This window comes from Balaenoptera physalus, assembly GCF_965194825.1.
Source record: "Balaenoptera physalus genome assembly, chromosome: 13".
NCBI classification, from domain to species: Eukaryota; Metazoa; Chordata; class Mammalia; order Artiodactyla; family Balaenopteridae; genus Balaenoptera; species Balaenoptera physalus.
The window spans coordinates 65653626-65674996 of NC_138892.1; positions in this window are offsets into that span (position 1 = coordinate 65653626).

Sequence of the window (21371 nt, forward strand, 5' to 3'; positions counted from 1 at the left end):
ATAAGAGAATGAAATCTTGGGACAACATGAATGGACCTAGAGGGTATTATGCTAAGTGAGATATGTCAGAAAGAGAAATATCTTGTGATGTCACTTATATGTAGAATCTACAAGACAAAGCAAATGAACAAACACAACAAAACAGAAATGGACTCATAGATCCAAAGAACATGCTGGTGGTTGCCAGAGGAGACGGGAGTGGGGGGATGAATGTAATAGGTGAGAAAGATTAAGAGGTACAAACTCACAGTTATAAAACAAATGTCATGGGGATGTAATGTACAGCATAGGGAATAGAGTCCATAATACTGTAAAAACATTATTTGGTGACGAATGATAACTAGACATATCTTGGTGATCATTTTGTAATGTATAAAAATATTGAATCACTATATTGTATACCAGAAAACTAATATAATGTTGCCAGTCAGTCATACATCAATAAAAAAAAAAAGAAGAAAAAAATACTATCTTAAAAAAAGAAGAGAGTAGAGTGAGATAAAAAGCGGTTTTTAGATGAAACTTTGAAAGGATGCGTGTTGAAAGGACAATGTCTGCTGAAGTTCGGCTCTCAAGTGGCCCAGACAAACTGCAGACTCGAAGAGGAGTAGCCATGTGATATTACTGGAGTTCTTCTTTCTTTGTTTCGATAAGCTGTATTATTTAGTTTTGAGTTCACAGCAAAATCGGGCAGGGTACAAAGAAGTCCCATATATGCTCTGCTCTGCTGTTGCTGGTGCCCCCACCCCACCCCCCACCACAGGTGCTCAGAGCCTCCGGCTCCCTAACTATCCTATCAACATTCTGCGTGTTGGTCACACATCATTATCACCAGAGTCCAGAGTTTACATTAGGGTTCACTCCTGGTGTTGTACGTTCCATGGGTTTTGACATACGTATCTCACCATGAATGTATCACACTGAATAGTTTACTGCCTTAAAAATCTTCTGTGTTCAGCCTATTTATTACCCCTCACCCCTCAACCCCACCACAAGCCCCTGGCAACCCAGTGATCTTTTTTTAAATTTATTTTTTATTTTGTATTTAAAAATTTTTTTTCCCCAGTGATCTTTTCACCCTTTCCATGGTTTGCCTTTTCCCGAATGTCATATATAGTTGGTAACCTAAGGTATGCCACCTTTCCAAATTGTCTTCTGTCAGTGTGTAATACGCATTTAAGGTACCCCATCTGTCTCCCCGTGGCTCCATATCTCTCTCATTTCTTTTCAGTGCCAAAGAACATTCTGTTGCATGATGTATCCCAGTCTTTGTATCCATTCACCTCCTGAAGGACATCTTGGTTGCTTCCAAGTTCTGGCAGATGTGAATAAGGCTGCCATAAGTGTCCAGGTGCAATGGACCCAAATGAGCTCATTTGGGTCCACTGATAACAAGTATTTTGAGGGCTGGTTTGTGTGGTAAGAATGTGCTTCACTTTGAAAGATGCAGCCCATGTTCACAAGGCTTCTGAAGATGGTGGCTGAGAGCATGTCAGCATACTGAAGAATCAAGTCAAGGAACGAGGTAGAATTCAAAGATGCCAGCAAGAAAGATGTCTCTGAGACAAATTCTTACCTCCACCCTCTTAGAGTTTTGACAGCTGGTCCTGAGAATTAAATGGACACAAGACAGAGTACAGGAGAGAAGCATACGTATTTATTTCCCATAAGTTTTATGTGACACAGGATACCCTTCTAAGGAAATGATAAAGACCCAGAGAAGTGACAAAACCTAAATGCTTTTCTATTGGGTTGAACAAAGAGAGGTGATTGTGGAAACGGAACTACGCTATGTGGGGAGGCTAAGGATGATGAGAATTATGTTGAACAAAGTCTGTTTGTACAGAATTCTCTCATTCTCACCTTTCTGCCCTTGATGATAGCAACGCCACTCTCCTTTCAGGGAGGGAGGACATCTTCCATGGGGGTTGGGGAAGGGGATGGATATGTTATCTCCTGCTCCATGAAGGAAAAGGGGAAAGGTCAGCACGCCCTTCTTGCACCTACTGTTTTGGGGGATTTGTTTGTTTTGTTTTTGCTGGTTTTTTTTTAAGTGTCTTTAGCTCAAAACAATATTCTGGTTTCCTTTACATCCTGTCCTCCTGACAGGAGGAGGCACACATTTTCTCCAACGTGGTGGGCCGGGCAGGCAGAGGAGGATAAGATGGAACCCAGCCCCAGCCTATTCTTTTCTCAAGTGTTGGGAAGATGATTCTGCTTTTGCCAGATAGGATCTGGTTTCTCCATGAACCATCAAGGTATCAGCTGAAAAGAGGAAGAGCAAAGGTCAGAAGAACATGGAGAAGACTGATGATAGATGCTGAGGTCCCCTGAGTAATGATTTCATCGGAGGCACATGAACATCCCTGATCTCTGGGCCACCGTGTCGATGGCTGGTTTGGCGAGTAGGTCATTTTGAACGTACGGTGCTACCATCAGGCCATTTTTGGGTACTGTCTCCAGCTCATCTGAGTGGTGCCGTCGAGCCAGTGTAAGATGGGGCACATCCAGGGATGGCATTGTGCCAAAGAAAGGGAGACAGCATAAGTCATTGAGCTTAAGGTATATCTAAGAGAGTGACTCTGAAGTGGATGAGGTAGAAGGAGACCAGCTGGATATCTGTTTATTTCTTGGTTGGATACTGGAGGTGAATTTTGTTTATTTTCTGGATGAGGTGAAAGAACTCTCAAAGTGGAGGTGTTTGTACAAGGGGTCTGGCAGGTTAGGAGGGTTTGGGTCAGTCCATGTGCCAAGAAATCCAGAGAATCTGTAGTAGCTCAGACACAGGCCTTGTTCAGATATAGGTGGAGTGAGGAGTTGACTTTGGTCATTGCAAAGCTAACCGGCACCTTAGTAGTACAACAGAAGGCTCCCGGAAGGAATTAATTTTTGCAGGAGCCAGCGTGCTTGCAGCCCTCAGCTCTCATAGAGGGAGATGAGAGGCCTCAGCCTCCAGATAGCGTACCTTTCATAGGAGAGATTTATTTCCTGCTTTCAGGGAGACAGAGAGCAAAGAGTTGCATGGGGCTTTTCTTAAATAACATTAATTCAAAATAATCAATGTGTCATTAAGGCATATTTTTTTAAAGATTTATTGATTTATTATTGACTTATTTTTATTTCGGCTGTGTCGGGTCTTGGTTGCGGCACGTGGGACCTTTGTCGAGGCATGTGGGATCTATCGTTGCGGTGAGTGGGCCCCTCATTGTGGTGCGCGGGCTCCTCTCTAGTTGTGGTTTGTGGGTTTTTCTCTTCTCCAGTTGTGGCACACAGGCTCCAGAACGCGTGAGCTCTATAGTTTGCGGCTCGCGGGCTCTAGTTGAGGTGTGCGAGCTCAGTAGTTGTGGCGCACGGGTTTAGTTGCTCTGCGGCAGGTGGGATCTTAGTTCCCCGACCAGGGATCGAGTCCGTGTCCCCTGCATTGCAAGGCAGATTCTTTACCACTGGACCACCAGGGAAGTCCTTCATTAAGGCATATTTTGAAGTGACCTGCCCTGTGACCTAACAATACGTACATACATATGAGAGAGAGACAGACAGAGAGAGAGACGGAAACATAGGGAGGTAGAGGAGAAAGAGAGAGAGAGAGGGACTGAGAGACAGAGGGAAAGAATGAACAAAGGAGAGAGGGAAGGAGTAGAAGTCACAGACTTTTCATCAATCAGTCTACATGTTAGAACCCAGTCACAATGTCCCTCCACGCTGGAGGGGTGGGGATTACACAGGGATGTGTGACCAGAGGTAGGAATGCTAGGAGCCACTGTGGGCGTGGCCCACCACGTAGGCCAAAATGAGACACTTGGACTTGAATCTAAACATAACAGGAGGACCTGGAAGGTTGTATGCCAGAGGCAACGATGTCTGAATTTCATTTAATTTCAACCCTCACACGGTGGGGACTGGGAAACAGGCAAGAAGGGGAGTGACTTTCCCTAGACCCCGGAGCAGACCCAGGCTTGTTTCAGTTGTATTCTGTGCTACACCAGCCCTTTATGTAAGCCCTTCCTTTGCTAAGTCTGTGCATGAGCTGCATGTGGTACCAGCCTACGGGCTTCACATGCAATGTGGGTGTTTAGAGGTCTATACACCTGATGGCCTCCCTAAGAAGTAGATGCCAGAACAACCTCCACTGTGCAGATGGGGGGATTGGAGAGGCCCTGAGAGGCACGTGCCTGGTCCAGGGTCACATCACTGGTGAGGAGAAGCAGCCGGTTCTGAACCCAGTTGTGTCCTCAGAGCTGGGGCCCTAGCTGCACCCAGGCCTCCCGGGGGCTGTGGGGTGCGCTGTGTTGGTGACACTGTGTGTGGACGTGGCATGGGGTGTGGGTGAGAAGTCAGCAGCCCAGAGGTGCCCTTGGGGAGTTCTGTGCAAGGAGGGAGCCCGCTCATGGGGTCCCCAGGAAGTGAGCTCTCTTCCCTGGCAACACAGCTCAGTAGAAATTGGAGCCTGGGTAACCAGGCGCCCACATTCTAGAGAGGCCCCCTACCCAGCTCACTTGGCTGGAGACGCTCAAGTGGACATGTTCTGCTGTGTCCTGAAGTGAGAGCCTTTACCGACGTTGCAGACACCTATGGCCATTTGCCCAGAGGGACCCAAAGGTAACACAGGGAGGCCCAGGGCAGACGAGCCCAGGTCAGGTCACCACACTGATCCTACCTGGGTAGCCCTCTGTCCCCTCCCTGTACGTGTGGAGGTGGGGGGTTTCTGTGGGGTGGGTCCGCCTCAAGCAAGAGCAGGCTGATGAGGGGTCAGAAGCCTGGTGGGCTGGTCATGTCCACGTGCCAGGTCAAAGCCGGCTGGTTGGGATGTGGAGAGCTGGGGCAGCGCCCTCCTGCCTGAGGTTTATCCCAAGCCCTCTAGGTGGATCTCTTTCCTCCCGGGTGGATACCTCAGCAGACACAGGTCTGTGCCTGATCTGGGAGCAGGTTGAGTGGGCAGAAGAAGCAGTGACGATGGCTGGGCAGAGCTCTGATACCTCGGGGCCAGGCTGGCTGCTGGTCACTGTCATTGCAGAGCCGCATTCCTGAGATCAGCGAGGAGCTGGTGGACAGGGACATCCAATCCATCTCCCTGAGTGAAGGGCTGGTGAGCCACACTGCCAGTGAGGGCCAGCGCAGGCTCCGGGTGAGAGTAGCCCTGGAGGGTTCTCCAGAACCAGGGCCCAGAAATGAATGGGGAAGGTCTCCTGCCCATACATCACTCAGGCCACTCCTCAGGGTCCTGTCCTGGGCTTCTGTGCAGCTCAGCACACCTGGCTCAGACCTGGAGCACCATGTCAACCTTCCCCTGAGTCAGCTGCAGGACCTGGAGCCCAGCGAGGCAGAGCCTGAAGGTAAGAAGGCCAGGGGTGGGAGCATGTGAGTGTGTGGGGAGGGGTGAGTGCTGGGCCACACAGGGAGGAGTCCTCAGAGGCTGGTGTTAAGGCAGAAGCAAAGACTAGCTTCAGACCACCCATCTGGTGGACTGCAGTCAGAAAAGATACCCTGCTGTGAGTTCCTGGGCTAAGATGTCTATGGAAATTTCTGGGAAGATTTCTGTCCTTGGAAAGGCACATGGAAAGGCAGGCATTTGGGTAAGCTTTTCCGCTCTCACAGCTCCAGCACTTCCACAGGAATTAAATATGGCTCCATCTCCAGAATATATAAATTCAAAGGAGTAAGGTGCAGGTGCAGAAGCCAGAGAAAAAAGAAAGGAAGACCCAGAGCCTGAGGAATATCTTGCAGGAGACCCACAGCTAGATGGGAATTCACCACCCCAGCAGGGAGGACCTGCACCTGCTCCTGCAGGAGAGCCAGAGTGAGATGAGGATTCACCACTCCAGCAGGGAGATTCCTTCTGCTCCTCCAGCAGAACAAAGGCCAGATGGGGATCCACTACTCCAGCAGAAAGAAGCTGCACCTGCTCCTGCAGGAGATCCTAAGCCAGATGAGTATCTTCCAACACTGCAGTGAGAACCTGCACCTCCTCTTGCAGGAGACCCAGAGCCAGGTCAGGATCAACAACACCTACAGGGAGAACCTCCACCTGCTCCTGCAGGAGACCCAGACCAGAAAATGATTCATCGCTACGGCAGGGAGAAACTGTACCTGCTCCTGAGGAGGGCCCAGGCCAGACGAAGATTCACCACTCCAGCAGGGAGCACTTGAACCTGCTCCTGCAGGAGACCCAGAGCTAGGTCAGGATCCTCAACTCCTGCAGGGAGAAACTGCACCTTCACCTGCAGGTGTTCAGAGCTAGAGGGGGATTTACCACTCCAGTACGAAGAACATACACCGGCTCCTATAGGACTCATCCACAGCAAGATGAGTATTTACCACCCCTGAAGGGAGAACCTGCTCCTGCTCCTGCAGTAACCCCAGAGCTAGAAGAGGATTCACTACTCTGTCAGGGAGAACATGCACCTGGTACTCTAAGAGGCCCAGAGCCAGATGAGGATTCACCACTCTGGTATGGGGAACATGCACCTGCTCCTGTAGGAGACCCAGAGCCAGATGATGATTTTCCACCCCGGCAGAGAGAACCTGCTCCTGTTCCTGCAGGATACCCAGAGTCAGAGTAGGATCCTAAAATCCTACAGGTAGAAGTTGCTCCTGCTTCTGCAGGAGACCCAGAGCCAGATGAGGATTCATGACTCTAGTGGGGAAAACCTGCACCAGCTGTGCAGGACCCGGAGCCAGATTAGAATTGACCACTCTAGCAGGAAAACCTGCACCTGTCCTGTAGGAAACCAAGAGACAGATAAGGATTTGCCACTTCTGCATGGAGAACCTGCTCCTACTCCTGCAGAACCCCAGGCCATATGAGAAATCGCTGCGGCAGGGAGAACCTGAACCTGCTATGCAGGACCCAGAGCAGGATTAGACTTCATGAATCTGGGGGAAGAACCTGTATTTGCTCCTGCAGAAGACCAAGAGCCAGAAGAGGATTCACCAGTCCAGCAAGGAGAGCTTGCACCTGATTCTACAGAAAACCCAGAGCGAGAGTAGGATACAACAAACCTACAGGTAGAACCTGCCCTTGCTTCTGCAGGAAACCCAGAGCCAGGCCAGGATCTACGACGCCTGCAGGGAGTACTTCCTCCTGCTTCTGAAAGAGACAGAGACAGATGAGGATTCATCACTATGGCAGAGGAAAACTGCCCGGGATTTACAGGACTCAGAGCCAAATTAGAACTCACGAATACAGGAGGGATAACTTGTACAAGATCCTGCATGAGACCTAGGGTCAGTGAGTTGACGTACGCAGCAGGGAGAATCTGCACATGCTCCTGCAAGAGCCCCAGAGCCAGAATATAATCCCAGACCCTACAGGTAGAAGCTAATCTTGCGTCTGGAGGAGACACAGAGCCAGTGAGGATTAACCACTCCAGAAGGAAGAACCTGCACCTGCTCCTGTGGAAAACCCAGAGCCAGATGAGAATTCACAAATCTGACCAGGAGAAGCTACACTGCTCCTGCAGGAGACCTAGAGAAAGATAAGAACCCACCACCCCTGCAGGGAGAATCTGCGTCTCCTACTGTAGGAAACCAAAGCCAATTGAGTGCTCACCAAGCAGGCAGGATAAAAGTGCACCTGCTCCTGCATGAGACCCAGAAACCAATGAGGACTAACACCTGTGGCAGGAAAAATGTGCACCTGATCCTGTAGGAGGCACAGGGCCAGATGAGGAATTAGGAATAAGGTGTAAGGAATTGTACCTACGCTTTCAGGAGACCCAGATACAAAGTAGGATCCAAAAACCCTACAGGTAGAACTTGTCCCTGTTTCTGCAGGAGACCTGGAGGCAGATGAGGATTCACCACTCTGGCGGGGAGAATCTGCACAGGTTTCAGAGAACTCAGAGCCAGATTAGAATTCATAAATCTGCAGGGAGAACCTGCACTTGCTCCTGAGTGAGACCCAGAGCCAGATGAGGATTCACCTCTCCTGCAGGGAGAACTTGCTCCTGCTTCTGAAGGAGATCCAGAGTGATGATGATTCACCATCCTGAGGAGAGAACCTGCACCGTCTGTCCAGGACCCAGCGCCAGATTCAAATTAACGACTCCAGCAGGGAGAACCTGTACCTGCTCCCGTGGAAAGCCCAGAGCTGGATGGGAATTGACCACTCTGGCGGGAAGAAGCTGCACTGACATTGCAGGACCAAGAGCCAGATTAGAATCACGAATCTGCAAGGAGGGCCTGCACTTGCTCCTGCAGGAGACCGAGAGCCAGAGTAGGATCCAACAACTGTACAGGTGGAATCTGCTCTTGCTTTGGCAGGAGACTCGGAGCCAGATGAGGATTCACCACTCTGGCTGGAGGAAACTTCGCCTGCTTCTGCAGGAGAGCCAGAGCCATAGCAGGATCAAGCAACCCTCCAGGTATTACCTGCTCTTGCTTTTGCATGAGACCCAGAGCCATGCCAAGATCCACAATTCCTGCAGGGAGAACTTGCTCCTGCTTCTAAAGGAGACCCAGAGCGTTGAGGATTCACCCCTGGAGTCAGAACCTGCGCTGGTGTCCAGGACCTAGAGCCAGATTCGAGTTTATCACTCAAGCAGGGAGAACCTGCAGCTGCTCCTTTTTTTAAATTAAAAAAAATTTTTTTATGTAACATCTTTATTGGAGTATAATTGCTTTACAATGGTGTGTTAGTTTCTGCTGTATAACAAAGTGAATCAGCTATACATATACCTATATCCCCATATCTCCTCCCTTTTGCGTCTCCCTCCCAACCCTCCCTATCCCACTCCTCTAGATGGTCACAAAGCACCGAGTTGATCTCCCTGTGCTATGTGGCTGCTTCCCACTAGCTATCTATTTTACGTTTGGTAGTGTGTATATGTCAATGCTACTCTCTCACTTCGTCCCAGCTTACTCTTCCACTTCCCCGTGTTAAGTCCATTCTCTACGTCTGCATTTTTATTCTTGTCCTGCCCGTAGGTTCGTCAGAACCATTTTTTTTAAATTTTTAGATTCCATATATATGTGTTAGCATACGGTACTTGTTTTTCTCTTTCTGACTTACTTCACTCTGTATGACAGACTTAAGGTCCATCCACCTCACTACAAATAACTCAATTTCGTTTCTGTTTATGGCTGGGTAAAGGGTCATGTATCCATCAAGTTCACCTTCTCCGTCCCTCCGGGACCAGGGGCTCATCATCGACAGGAACCAGAGAAACCTGCTCTCACCCTCGTGCTCATTTAGACCATTAACAGTCTAATTTTTTTAACTTGGAAGCCATGTCATGACAGGGTCCCCCCAGTAGTGAGAAACTTAGTCACCACTTCAAGAGAGGGATCTCCCTGCTGTGTGTGAGACGGACTAGACGAGATGGAAATGCAGGATGTGGAGGAGGAGGTGGCTCAGTGGCTGGGCCTTGGGCAGCAGGAAGGGGGAGATGGGGAGAGAGAGGGGGCAGAGCTGCCAGGGCCTGGGTCAAGGCAGGAGGAGGGGGGTCTAGGGGCTCTCGGGACCACCTCCTTCACATCCTGCTGCTCCTGCCACAACAGGGGAGCCCGTTTCCCACGCTGCATCACACCTCCAGGCCTGCACGTGGCTGGCTCCTCCACCAGGAACCCCTTTCCTCTACTCATCAGCTAGCAATGCCCCTTGCCCTTCAGGACCCTGTTCTTCTGCGGGATTTGTCCCTGACCCTGACTACCCTTCTCCCTTTGGAGGCTCAGTTTCTCACTGTAAAAGGGTGTGGCATTGGCCACCTCACAGCAACACTGAGCAGGTTGAACTGCCAGAGGTGGAGCTGGGACCGGAGACTGTTGCCCTCAGTGCTGGTCCTGGGACCTTGGCCCTGGCATGGCCAGGGTTGGCGCAAAGCGTGGATGCAGTGATGCATGAGGGAGTGTGAGAAGGGCAGAGGTTAGGGCGCAGCTTTGGAGTCAGATGACGTGGGCTTCCAGGGGACACTTTCCAGAGCCCCTGGTCCTGGGCCTCTCTCAGCCTCACCCCTTCCTGGCTGCATTCGGAGGGCATGTGATGAACCCCTCCTTTGAGGGCTGCACTCTCAGCCCATTTAACCTGCCCACCTGGGGGGTCAGGGTAGGCTCCACACAGCTGTGGCCCTCATGTCCCTTGTGAAGAAGTGAAGCTCCATGGGGCTAGAGTGAGGATTACAAACTCAGATGTCTCCAGGGGCCAGGCAAGGAGAGGCAGGGGGAGAGCCTGGGCCTGGGGGAGGCTTAGGGAGTGGTGGCAAGCTGGGGGACACAAGTTCCATCCAGAGGGGGCTCCCACTCAGCCCCGGAAGAGCTTTGCCCTGAGGGAATGTCACCCAGGAGGCCGGAACTTCTTATTTCATATGAAAACAAAGAGACAAATCTAGAAGCGTAGGTTTTTGTCTGAAATCTTCTATAGTTTTTAAATGTTAGAATTAATTCAAAAAAATCTAGATTTGTTCTTGGTCCCTAGTTCGAGGCCCTTGGTTTAAGATGCGTGACCAAGGGTGGACTGCGTGGCCCCCCTAAGGCAGGGTCCAGACTGGATGCTCTGTCACTGCACAGCCTGCATGCTCGTGTCCCCATCAGGTGCTTCCTCAAGGATGTTCAGGGGACAGCTTCATCTCCCAGGAGCCAGACCCCGGTCAGGGTATGGAGGGGACAGGGCGCTCTTCTGGGGCTGCCCTTTCCTTCAGCTGATCTGCGGCAGCTGGAGCTTCGACACCACCCATGCCCTCATCACACACACACACACACACACACACACACACACACACACACACACACACACACACACACACGGCAGCCCTGTACACATCAGACTAGGTTTGCTCTGCACACTGAAGGGCTAGAGTTGACCTCCCCTAGAGAATAATCCCTGTGAAGGAGAGTGAGTATGCCTTCCCAGAAGCTTCAAACATATATTGAGCACCTGCTGTATACTTGGCCCTAGGATGGGAGCTCTGGGGACTGTGGGGAGCCTGGGCATCTGACCACAGAGACCAAATGACAGCAGATGAGAAGGCAGTTGATGCCGAGGGCTTCAAGGAGAAGGGAGGATACATCGAAGAGGGGAGGGAAGCCGGTGACTGGCGTGGCCTCAGAACATCACCAGGTGTGATCTGGTGGGGACAGGGTCCAGGTGTGCTTGGTGGAACAGCATGTACAACGGCTCGGAAGGTGTGGGCAGTAGAGGGGATGTGACCCTGTCCCTGTAGCAGGCCTCCTTGCCCCCTTTCTCTGTAATGACAGGGCTGCTGATGAGAGCAGCTCTCAGTGAGCCCCGCTGGGTCCCTGTTACCAATTCTCTACTACAGACGAGGACACCGAGGCACAGAGAGGGAGCAGGGAAGCCCTGCTACAAGCCAGGCCCCGTGGTTAGTGTCTTTGACGACCGGCTCCATGCCGCCAGCAGCACCCAGGCCTGGAATGGATGTTGAAATCAGCCTGACCTCCAGTGCCCCATGGGGTTCCAAGTCACCCTCACGAAACACCCCTCAATAGCTATTAGAACACTCCCAGGAACAGGGACCTCGTTGCAGTTCCTGGAAGCTGGCTGGGCCTCCCTGTGGATTGGCTTGGACAGCCCAGGAGAGACTTGCGGCAGCCACAGGCCCCCTGAGGCTCCCTGTCGCTGGCTGAGCTCTGGCCCCCCTGACTGCCCTTAGCAGGGGGACTGATGGAGGTGACAGCCGTGCAGCCAGGCATGCCGTGGAGATGAGCAAATGGTGGGCACAGTGCACGTACATGCAGATGTTCAGGTGTTCATTCAGTACCTGTTGATACAGGCCTTGCAGTGTGGCTGGCCTGGGCCTGGGCCTGGGTGTCCAGCAGTAAATAAAACACAGTCCCTTGAGCTGCCTGCCTTCTAGGAAAGCAGTGTTCAGAGAAACGGGCCCCCAGTAGTACCCCCGCCCTGCTCCCCAGGAATAATCACACTGAGATGAGGCTGTGGCCATGGGTCTCAGTGCAGGGTAGAGGGAGGCAAGGGTCACCCAGCACGGGCACTGAGCACAAGCCTGGATGCTGGAGCTGGACGGCCTGGGCTCCATGATCTGGGGCGGTTACCTCACCCCTTTGTGCCTCAGTTTCCCATCTGCAGGAAAGGGTGTTAATACTGGTACCTACCCCATAGATTTCCATGAGGATTAAGTGGGTTCCTACTTCTTTTTTTTTTTTTAAATTAATTAATTAATTAATTTTTGGCTGCATTGGGTCTTCGTTGCTCTGCGCAGGCTTTCTCTAGTTGCGGTGAGCAGGGTCTACTCTTTGTTGCAGTGCGTGGGCTTCTCATTGCGGTGGCTTCTCTTGTTGTGGAGCACGGGTTCTAGGCTCACGGCCTTCAGTAGTTGCAGCTCGCGGCTCTAGAGCGCAGGCTCAGTAGTTGTGGCGCACGGCTTAGTTGCTCCATGGCATGTGGGATCTTCCTGCACCAGGGATCGAACCCGTGTCCCCTGCATTGGCAGGCGGATTCTTAACCACTGTGCCACCAGGGAAATCCCAAGGGTTCCTACTTCTAAGGCACGTAGGACAGTGCCGTTCACCTCAACAACAGTCTGTTCCCATTTTAAAGATGAGAAAACCAAGGCTGAGAAGGGTTATGAGACCAGCTCGGGCTCACCCCCTCCTCATGCTGCGCTGATGTCCCCTTTCTGCCCAGCTCTCCTACGTTCACCTCATCTCTCTGTCCCCAGTAACCACCCAGCAAAGTAAGTGCTAAGAGTCTCTGAGCAGATGAATGAATGCATGAAGACAAGCCCTGCTCCCCACCTTGGCTCTCAGGACCGTGGGCTGGACTGGGGCATCGGCCCTCCCAACACCGTCCAGGAGGCACGGCATGTGCACCACCTCACACCCAACACGGAGAAGATGTGCTGGTCAAGGGCCAGAGGGTGCTGGAATAACCCCTGGGACGGGGGATGCTGAGCAGTCAGGGGGTAGGCACAGAGAGGCCTCTGGAAGACAGTTTCCAGGCATCCGAGGTGCAGGGAGTGAGGATGCCCAGGAGGGGCAGAGGACAGAGTCCAGCTCGGTACCGCCCCCTGCTGGACACCGAATGGGGGTGAGAATTGGGACAAGCCCGGCCCCCACTGGGTCTCCTCCTCATCCAGCAAAGAGGAGAGGAAAAGATAAGAAGACCAGTACAGCTGATGCCACAGCGGTCCCTGTGTGCTGGGCGCTGCTTCAAGGAGCCTGTAGTTTCCTCAGAATGTCGCGAAGTGGCTGCTAATTTCAGCCCTGCGCGGATGGGAGAATGGAGGTATGGAGGACACAGTGACTCACCCAAGGACACAGCCAGGACTCAGCCCAGAGTGTGTGTGCTGGGCCCCTTGCTGAGAGCAGCCTCTGGGCATCACGGGCTCAGGAAATGCTCCATCCTCCCTCTTAATGGCGTCCTGGCTTGTTAGACAGGGAGGGCTCCCAGCTCCTATACCTGGGCCTCTCTGAGGGACGCGACATGTGGGATCATGCTGACTCCTGGCAAAGTAGACAGAGTGTGGGCTGGGTGTCAGGTCTGCATCAGACTCCAGCACCGCCCCTGTCAGCTGTGTGACCTGGAAATGTTCCCTGCGAAATGACCTCTCTGTGCCCGGCTTTCCAACCCTGACTCAGAGGACTGCTGTGCTTGGCACACAGTAGGCCCTCAACCAGAGGAAAAAGCCAGTCCTTCCCAAAGCACTGCTGCTCTTACGTGCCCAAAGCAAAGCACATGTGCCACACGTTACAGAGCTGATCCTTGTCAAGCAGGGCAAATGCAATTCAGCACCTCCTCCTGTCCCTGCCTGAGGTCTTTCCTTGTCAAGCAGGGCAAATGCAATTCAGCACGTCCTCCCATCCCTGCCTGAGGTCGTTCCCTCCTCAGTGACAATGGCTCGGAGCAGGTCTCAGCATCCCAGGAAGTCTGAACTGAGCTTTTGTGACTTGGGGGAGTTCCCTCTTCCCCACAACTTGGTTTCCAGGTCCTTCCAACAAGAAACAAGAGCACCTGCTCAGTGTTTATTTGCAAGGCCCTCCCTTTACAAATTGCCCCATCGCCTTTGGGCTGGGAGATGTGAGTTCCAGAGCACGTGGCCATCCAACTGATGAATTCACAGGAATCATGCCCACCCACCACTGCACTCCTCGTAGCCAGCCTCCTAGAAGAGGGATTAGTGCTTCACAGCCATGTACAGTTTTATTGGAACAAAGCCCCACCCACTATGGGAAACACTTGTGAAAAACAGAGGATCCCGAGTGCCTGGACCCCTGCCATCCAGAAAGCAGAGGTTGGGACGATAAACAGAAGGGGAGAAAGTGTCTTCAGATCATATGTCTGATAAGGGGTTAATACCCTAAACATATAAAGAACTTCTACAACTCAACAGCAAAAAAGCAACCAGTCTGATTCAAAAATGGGCAGAGGAACTGAATAGACATTTTTCCAAAGAAAACGTACAGATGGCCAACAGACATATGAAAAGATGCTCAACGTCACTCATCATGAGGGAAATGCAAATCAAAACCACAATGAGATATCACCTCACACCTGTCAGGATGGCTGTCATCAAAAATACATGAGAACAAGTGTTGGCAAGGATGTGGAGAAAAGCGAAACTCGTGCACTATTGGTGGGAATGTAAATTGGTGCAGTCACTGTGGAAAAAAGTGTGGAGGTTATTCAAAAAAGTAAAAATAGAACTACAATATGATCCAGTAATTCCACTCCTAGGAATATATCCAAAGGAAATAAAATCACTATGTCAAAGAGATATCTGTACCCATGTTCACCGCAGCATTATTTACAAAAACCGAGATATGGAAAAACCTAAGTGTCCATCAACAGATGAATTGATAAAGAAAATGCAGTATATATATAAAATGGAATCTCATTCAGCCATAAAAAAAGAAGAAAACCTTGTCATTTTCGACAACACGGATGGACCTTGAGGGCGTTACACTAAGTGAAATAAGTCACAGAAAGAAAAACACTTATGATCTCACTTTTATGTGGAATCTAAAAAATAAACCAAACTCATAGAAACAGAGAACAGGTTGGTGCTTGCCAGAGGTGGGGTGTTGAGGTGGGTGGGTGAAATGGGTGAAGAGGGTCAAAAGGTATAAACTTCCAGCGATAAGATAAACAAGTCTCCGGGATGTAATGTACAGCAAGGTGACTGTAGTTAACAACACCGTGTTGTATATTTGAAAGTTGCTAAGCGAGTAGATCTTAAAAGTTCTCGTCACAAGAAAAAAAAAATTGTAACTATGTTCCGTGATGGATATTAACTAAACTTATTGTGGTGATCATTTCACAATATGTGCATATATCAAATGCTGTACGCCTAAAACTAACAATGTTATGTGACAATTATATCCAATAGTCTATATCTCAGTAAGCAGGGGTGAGTGCATGGACGACCTATTGCTGAAGCTGCGCTTGCTCTACAACAGCAGAGGGTGGTAGTTGTGACAGAGACCGCAGCTCCCTCAAAGCCTCAAATGGCCCTTTATGGGAAAAGTGTGCCGACCCTGCCCTGGAAGACTAGTCACAGAAGCAACGGCAGCGTGCCTGGGTGCATGCTCAGCCAGCCAGCTCCTGTGCTCTACCTGTTGCCCCGTTTAATCCCCCTCCCCACCCTAGGAGGGAGAGGCCTCAATGTTCCCATTTTACACATGAGAAAACTGAGGCTCATTTTGCTTTTAATAACTAACCAAGTGGTGGAGCCAGCTTTGAACCCCAGTGTTCTGATTCCAAAGCCACATCTCAACCCCGATTTCTAGAAGGCGGAATCCAGGCACTGGAGGCTCTCCCTCTTCCACACTTATAGTCGTGCTCCAGGGCTGGCCATCCCAGAAGCTGCTGGATTAACACATTTAACCCACTTACTCTGGGACTTCCCTGGTGGTCCAGTGGTAAAGAATCCACCTTCCAACGCAGGGGACGCGGATTCGACCCCTGGTCGGGGAACTAAGATCCCACATGCCACGGGGCTACTAAGCCCATGCACCACAAGTACTGAGCTTGCGTGTCTCAACTACAGAGCCCGCGCGCTCTGGAGCCCGCGCCACAACTAGAGAAGAGAAAACCCGCGTGCCACAACTAGAGAGAAGCCCGCATGCCGCAAGGAAGAGCCTGCGTGCCACAATGAGCGCTGCAATGAAAGATCCCACATGCCACAACAAAGATCCCTGATGCCTCAACGAAGACCCGATGCAGCCAAATAAATAAATCAACAAATAAATAAATATTTAATCCACTTATTCTGTACCTGCTCAGCCCTTTGGCTGCCGCTCTCCTGCTGCTGCCTGACACTTCAGCTGGCTGAGGTTTTACAGGTGAATCAACACCACCCTCCTGCCTGTCCTGCCATGTGGGGCAGGCCCCTCCTAGCCTCGTTATTAGCTCACAGATCTGCAGAACTGCATTAATAGAGCCCTGCTTGTCGCCTGTGTGGAAGCTTTGACAAGGGGAAGGGAGGGGGTGTTTGGGGTGGCCTCTTATACTGAAGGGATATGAAAGGGACAGTATTTATGTCCACAGTGGGACTCAATCTGAAGCTAAAAACTTGGTCTCAGAGGGAAATAAAAGCTGAGGCTGAGGCCTACAAGATTGTTGAAAAGGAGGCTTGACTATTGGATTGTAAATGTGTAATTTAATTAAAAAAATCAGTGCCTGGATGATAACAGTTTGCCCTTTAAGGCTGGAATTGGCCACCTGACCCCTGGGCACCCCTCAGTTCTGGGATGTGATTGTCTCGGAATCAGGGGGCCTTAACTGGGGGTGCTGTCCTCTCAGTCATGGGCACACCTGCCCACGTGTGCACCCATGGACTGCAATCCCCACAGGCCAGGGCGCTCCTCGTACCCGGTCCCAGGTCATAAGGAAGGAATGACACATCTGTGGGGTCACATGTGTGCCCTCTGCAGGGATGAGCATCATGGAGAGAAGAGGCCTCCCCATTCAGCAAGCAACCTGGCTGGAGGCAGGGGGGCTGCCCCACTCTGATGTCATAAACTGGAGGTTGCATTGGGATCCCACCACCCCCAAGTCACTAGCAAGCCCCTCACCCATAGCCAGCTTCTGTTTTCTCCTCTGTAAACTAGAACCCAGTCACCCTCGCCCTCAGATGTGGGGGGCCCCTATGTAAATTACAACACAAAGCACTGGGTTGTTTGGGCACACCGGGGTGTGTAGGCCAGGCAGGGAGCAGGTGGAAGGGTAGAGGTGTGGGTGTAGCAGGTGTGACAGCAGAGCTGTCTAAGAACTGGCTGAATGTGTGCATTCTAATATCCAGAAACAGGTAGCTGCCACAAGCAAATCCATTAATTAAGGCCACGTGTCCTCTCTCAAAAGTTACAATCATCTGTTTGAACAGAGTTTATTAGTGACATTATTGCTTATCCCAGAAGGCTCTGCTCAGCTCCTAGGCACAGGGGCCTTCGCACACCATGATTTTCCATGTGCTCCTACGCTCACTTTCTTGCTCAATGCCTCTCAGTAGCTCCCCATTGCCTAGGGCCTGCCCCACTCCAGGCAGAAAATGCCATGTGAGGCCCTGCCCACCTTCCCCACCTGTGCTGTGTCCCTGCAGCCATGGACCACCAGTGATCCTGAGCTTCCCGGTGGTCCCCTGCACCTCTGCACCTTTGCATGTGCTGCTCCTCTTGCTCTCCTCTTCCCTTGTCTTTGAACCCTCAGCTCCCTTGTCATTTCCCCTTGATGGCAGCATGGTGTTGGTTGCTCACCCAGAAGCCTTTGCCCCGCCCACCCTGCCCTTCTTCGTTTGCATGGTCAATGTGGAGAAATCATGGTTGGTCCAAGCTAGCCATGGCAACCGCTTCCCCTGCTGGTGATTGGTCAGGACAAAGACTCATGACCTAGTTCTGGCCAATGGGACACTAGAGGAAGTCTACAGGGGCTTCTGTGAGAGATTTTCCTTCCTGAAAATAAAGAGATGGGCAGGGAAGAAGGTGTCCCCTTGCTTCTGGCTTGAGACCTAATTATGAAAAGTTAGTTAGTGCTGGAGTGGAGGCAACCACCCTGCATCCATGAGGGAGTGACACCAACTTTCTGGTACTGGTGGAGTAGAGAGGTGAGTGGCATCTGAGTCACTGATGACATTGTTGGGCCACCAGACCACCTCTGGACCTCCCATCTCTCACATTGTCTTTAAACATTAAATGTTAAGATACCTATGTAGTTTAAGCCACTCTCAGTAGGGTTTTCCATCACTTCAGCCAAACACATAACTAACTGATACAGCCTTCAAGTCTCAGTTGAAAAATTTCTGTCCTTAACTAGTTCACCATCAAATTTGGGTCTCTGCCTCTGCCCCTACCCTTCACCCATGAAAGTAGCTCACGCGCTAGGGTGCCCTGTCTGCCTGTCTGGCTCATCTATATTTGGTCTATGAATACCTCTGGGGCAGGCCTCTGCCTTTTCTTCTCTGTGCACCCTGAGCCTGCACACAGTGGGCCTTCAGAGCCTCAGGGACCTTGCCCCACCCCCACCATGGCCAGAAACTTCCAGCCATCAAAACACCTATGGATTCACTTCAGCCCAAGCACTGCTTCCAGACCCTGGGGGCTTCTACAGCCTCTACAGCATGAAGAATGAGGTCTCTTGTAAACAGAGCTTCCCAGCTGTCAGATTTTGTCTCACGTGTGCCTTCCAGTGCTGAGCTGTGGATTCATCGTCAGCTTGATCTCTCCTGTGGCTGCCATGGGGACCACAATGTGGAGAAAGTAATACAGGGGCTCAGTTTCAAGGGAGATGTGGAAAGAACAGTGATGGATGCATCCTGTTGCAAACTGAGTGAGGTTCTCTGCATATTCTGGAAAAGGCCTCTGGTGTGCAAGTGGGGAGTAGGGTCCCCCAAGGCCCAAAGGAAGGACAGGTCTCCAGGTGTGGTGAGGGCAAAGGCTCTTGGCATCCCCTGTAGCAGATGGCAACCCATAAACGGAGGACTGCCCATGTGATCACATGAGCATGACTCTGTAATTTTCATGCAAAGTAAGAGAAAGGGATGCAGGGTGTCAGGGAGCCAGAGGGTGTGGTGCTGCTGGTGAAGGAAGGTCCTCTGCCTCCCTTCAGTGTGAATTGCTTTTGTGAGTCTCAAAGCAGCTGCATGGCAGTTACCAAGTTTCAGGCACCCACAGTAGCCGGTGTGGGGCTGGGTGCCTAAGCCCCATCAATAGACAAGCCACACCATGTGGTTGGACAAGCCGCACCATGTGGTTTCCCAGAGTTCAAGCAGCAGGATCTGGGATTTCTATCTGGTGCCACACTTCCTCACTATAGCCCAGTTACCTCCCTTCTCTGAGCCTCAGTTTTGTCCTCTAAATGGGGACATTGGTTGCTACCTTAGCAGGATTAATCCTGTGAGAATTAACTTGGGTAACATGAGTGGCTCAGACTGTAGATGGCCACAACAGATACTGCTTGAATCCATTCAGATCTCCAGATTAGACTGGAGTACTTCCTTGAAGCTAGCCTAAACCCACACTGTTGCAGTTCCAGGGTCTCCATTTAGCCAGCTGGAAGTAACAGTCAGAATTTTTTTGAAAGTCAGTGATGGAAAACCCAAAGTGGCTTAAACAAGCTAACAAACAATATAGGAGAGGATGACTTATGTAACTAAGAAGTCCACAGGCAGACAGCTTCAGGCAGGGCTGTACCTGGAGCTCAATGATGTCAGCAGGGATCGTCTCTCCCGACCTCTGGGCTCTGCTTACTGGTGTCATCTTCACTCAGGTGGCTCTGCCTTTAGGAAAGCAAGATGGCCTCCAACTGCCACAGGCTGACATCACATCCCCTCAGCTCCCAACAGAAATAGAGATTCTCTTCCCCATGATTCGAGCACAAGGCTCTACCCTGGGACCTGATTGGTCGCTCACCCAGCCCTGAGCCAATCACGGTGGCCAGGAAGGATGGAGCATGATGATTGGCCAGATCGAGGTCATGTGACCATCCTCTCCAGGAAACTTGTGAGCGGTTCACCTGTGTCTGGGGTGGGAGATAGTGTGATGCTGAGAGAGCAGGGGTGAGGGTCCAGCCACTGGGTCCGCTGTGTTCAGTTTCCTGGGATGTACCTGCTTACATCCTCTTCCCACACCCCGTTGTCCTCTGTTTACAGAAGAATTCCTGATGCACCTCTTCCATTCTCAAGCCCCATTTCACCCACCCACACCAAAAAGGAGCAAGACCTCCTGTTTGAAGACAGGATTGGGGATTAACTCCCAGCTTCAAGACTTGCTTTTTTGTCCCATTACAATCATTTATTCAGTCAACAAATGTCCACTGAGCACCTACTACGTGCTGCTATGGATTCTCAGGACTGTTAGTTGTCCTGAGTAGTAAGCATCACCTGGGAGCCTCCCAAAGGGAACGAGTTTTGTCTGAGGAAGCATCTGGAGGTGAGCTTCCAGTCCCACTCTACCACCCACTGTGTGGCCCTGAGGAATTCCTCCCCCTCTCTGGGCTTCTGCTTTCTCATTTGCAAAATGAGGCAGTAGGGAAAATGAGGTCCTGGAGCTCCCTCAGCTCTGATGTAATGTGGTTGGTGTCTTAAAACCTGTCCCTCCAGCTGTGAGTCAGCCCCTGAGCACCATGGAGAGTGACCACAGCACTCCCAGGACAGAGCTGGGCAGAGATGAGTCCATAATCACACAGTTGTGCATCTAAATCCTTCCCCTTCATGGCTGCTGAGGGCACCCAGGGCAGTTGAGGATCAGGGCTTTCTGTGCCTGTGAGGACCCTGGGATCTAGGTCCCTATGAGGTTGCCCAATGCTGCTGCTGCTACAGAAAATCTTCTTGGGGACATTTGTGATTCTCAAGCCCTCCCACTGAAAGTCAAGTCTGAACTCTGAAAGGAAAGTAGAGGGAGACCACATGGAGGGTAGGGAGGATGATGTAGAGGTTCCATAGAGCCCGTTCATCATTCGCCTCCCTCTCCCTCCCATCCTCCTCTCCCCACGCCCTTTCTCTGTCACCGAAGAAATTTGTCATGGCTCTCTGGAAGAATAGAGACCCCTGGTGTATTGGTGGGGAAGGGAGGGATCCCTCTGAGGCAAGCCCAGTGGAGAGACCTTTTTCTTCCAGACGAGTCTAGTTTCTCTTCATTCTTTGAACATTTGGGGACGTGAATTAATTTCCCTAGTCATTCTGTGATTTGTTGTCAGTTCACTCAGCCACTCATCACCTTGTTAATCCATTTGTTCCCTCCTTTGTTTATTTATTTATTATTATTATTTTTTCTCTTTAATTATTGTTTATTTAGAAAATGCTTATCAGTTTACATGTCGCTATTTCCTTGTTTGCCTTTTTAGTTTTTTGAATTCAGTACAGAATTGAGATAATCCCACCCCTAAATTCATGGCATACTATCATCGCAATCACCATCTCCCCTTACAACTCTAATTTCCAATTCTTTTCCTCTCTATCCTGTAAATA